The sequence below is a fragment of the Nicotiana attenuata genome, unplaced genomic scaffold (genome assembly GCF_001879085.1).
Source record: "Nicotiana attenuata strain UT unplaced genomic scaffold, NIATTr2, whole genome shotgun sequence".
NCBI lineage: Eukaryota > Viridiplantae > Streptophyta > Magnoliopsida > Solanales > Solanaceae > Nicotiana > Nicotiana attenuata.
Window position 1 is genome coordinate 261,287 of NW_017670329.1, and position 3,343 is coordinate 264,629.

Below are 3,343 nucleotides of genomic sequence, written 5' to 3' on the forward strand. Positions count from 1 at the left end.
TACCAACAGAGAATGGCAAGAGCATATAACAAGAAGGTGCGTCCGCGGAGGTTCGAAGTAGGGCAGTTGGTGCTGAGACATATCCTACCTCATTGGGCTGAGGCAAAAGGAAAGTTCGCCCCAAACTGGCAAGGGCCATTTGTTGTAACCAGAGTGTTGTCCAATGGCGCTTTATATCTAACGGACGTAGAAGGGAAATGTGTAAAAATGGCTATCAATTCTGATGCAGTCAAGAGATATTATGTATGATTTCTTTATCTTTGTGTACCTGACTGTATTTGGCATATTTTGAGATTGAAATGACGAAGGCATTTTGTTCTGCTATCTAAACACTTTATCCCTTGTTACCCCCTTTGAGCCTTAATTACTTTCTTGCATACCCCTCTTTCGGAATCAATAATCAAGCTCGTAAGCCCGAGCAGGGAAAGAAGATGGAGAAACAAGAGAAAAACAGTGGAAAAAAAAAGGAGAAAAAAAAAGAAAAAAAGAAAAAAAGAAAGAAAAAAAAGAAGCAAAAAAAAAAAAAAAAAACACAGTGAGTAAAACAGAAAAATAAGAAAGAAAAGTAAAGGCAAAGAAAAGAAGAGAAAGGAAAGAAAATAAAAGTGGAAGAAAAGGAAAAATCGTAACAACGAAAGTAGTTTTATGTCTGAACTACGTTTGACTTGATCCCGAAAGGGTACGTAGGCAGCCTCACTGAGGTTCAGTCATAACAAAAGAAAAATCCAAATAATCCCCAGGAAGGAAACTGGGGCAGAAGTTGTGGTGGTTGCAAGAGATATGATTCCGAAAGTTGTAATATTGAACCCACGTTTGAATTATTTTGAGCTTTTATACCTTCCTTTCTAAAACCCATCCAAAAGCCACATTACGGTCCAAAGAAAGACCTTCTGATCAATCTTAAGAAATGTCAACGCAAGCAGGTAAAGTGATTCTTATTGGGGACAACACTCTGGCGCCAGAAGGAAAATGATGAAATGAGAGAGTCTTACTGGTGAAAACCCTCACGGGCACTGTAAGGCGAAGTGAGTTTGAGAGATATTAAAAATGAGAGAGTCTTATTGGTGAAAACCCTCATGGGCACCGTAAGGCGAAAGTGAGTCTTCAGATGTGCAAATGAAGGAAGTCTGTGGTTGAAAGATGTTTGGAAACATGGCAAAAGAAGCAAGGCTTGGGTTTTGGTGAGAGTCGGGCGTGAAAGTATGAGGCAACAAATGTGGTAATTGACAATTTATTGGTTGGACAGACTAGGTTGGGATCCAAAATGCATCGCACGATCAATAAAATCAGCCTTTCCGCTCAGGTAAGTCCTGTCCTTTTTCTTCATCACCACTCATTTATTTTCAGAGTTTTTCTATCCTCAAAACCTTCGAGGTCATTGCATTTCATTTTCTTAAAATCTGTCTATAAGACGTTTTAGTGTCAGTTCTATTCAAAAACAAAAGAAGGATGTCAAAGCTAACTACCAGCTTCCCAGTTGGGTGGCACAACAAGTTGGGGACATGTCAAAAGAGAGTAAAACATGAAGGATCAATAAAATCAGTGGAATAACCAGATGTTTGCAAGGAAGAAGCAAGGTTCACAAGAAAGGAACAGAAACACCAAACAGTAATATGAAGTAAAACATGTGGGTCATCGAGATTTGAGGGTTGAAAGCCAATTGGGAAATCGTGGCAAGTCAAAGCAAGCCCAGGAAGCAAGTCGGGGTGAAGTCGGAAGCGGGAGCATGGCCAACAAGAATGCCAGCAGCTAATCACCATTTTACATTAACAAATTTTTCTTTGATTGAAACAGGGGCAGAAAATTTCGTTTGTTTCGAAGGAACTCTCCGTAGGGGAAAGAGCAAGCACCAAATCAGGCGCCCACCTGGAAAACAAGGGAATCCTTTTCAAGTTTTAGCAATCAGGCGCCCACCTGGAAAACAAGGGAATACTTTTCAATTTTAGCAATCAGGTGCCCACCTGGAGAACAAGGGAATACATTTCAATTTTAGCAATCAGGCACCCACCTGGAAAACAAGGAAATACTTTTCAATTTTAGCAATCAGGCGCCCACCTGGAAAACAAGGGAATACTTTTCAATTTTAGCAATCAGGCGCCCACCTGGAAAACAAGGGAATACTTTTCAATTTTAGCAATCAGGCGCCCACCTGGAAAACAAGGGAATCCTTTTCAAGTTTTAGCAATCAGGCGCCCACCTGGAAAACAAGGAAATACTTTTCAATTTTAGCAATCAGGCGCCCACCTGGAAAACAAGGGAATCCTTTTCAAGTTTTAGCAATCAGGCGCCCACCTGGAGAACAAGGGAATACTTTTCAATTTTAGCAATCAGGCGCCCACCTGGAAAACAAGGGAATACTTTTCAAGTTTTAGCAATCAGGCGCCCACCTGAAGAACAAGGGAATACTTTTCAATTTCAGCAATCAGGCGCCCACCTGAAGAACAAGGGAGTACTTTGCAATTTTAGCAATCAGGCGCCCACCTGAAGAACAAGGGAGTACTTTTCAATTTTAGCAATCAGGCGCCCACCTGAAGAACAAGGGAATACTTTCAAATTCAACAGTCAGGCGCCCATCTGGAGAACAAGGGAATACATTTCAAGCATTGCAGTCAGGAACCCACCTGAAGAACAAGGGAATATTTTTCAAGCGTCAGCAATCAGGAGCCCGCCTGGAGAATAGAGGCACATATTGCAAATTGCAGCAGTCAAACGTCAGTCGGAGTAATGGTGAAACATCTACAATCACAATGCAAGGCAACAACGCAAGAATTCCAGCGGGAGAATACAGGTTCAAGGCAACACAAGAGCAAGTTTGAAGACCTAGATAGGACCCTTTTGTAACTCATCGCTTAGGCTAGCTTCTTTTATTTTGACACGGCGTAATAAGGAGGTCAGCAAGCAGTAGCAACAGCAACAGCATAAAGTCACAGCTCTTGGTAGTCCCCAGCTACCAGACATTCCCGAACTACACTGACATGATTCCTGTTTAGCCCAGGATATGTAGGCAACCTTTGAAGCAGGGTGCGGTCAACTCTTTCAAAAACTGCTTCACACGGAATATGCAAACGGGCAAAAATCGCTCGTTTCCGCTCACTTATCTTTGCACGAAAACTCTTCGTGTTTCCGGGCAAAGAGGGCAGCTGTGAGCACGTGATTTTTGCCCTAAGCAATAATTCCCAAAATTTCAAACAAAACAATTTCTCTAGTATTTTATAAATTTTTGTGAGTTTTGTGGCATTTTTTGGTAATTGTCGCATTTTGTTTGTGCATTTTAATCCATATGAAAATACAAAAATATATGGCATTTGCATTTAGGATCTATTTTCACATTTTTAGGATTAAT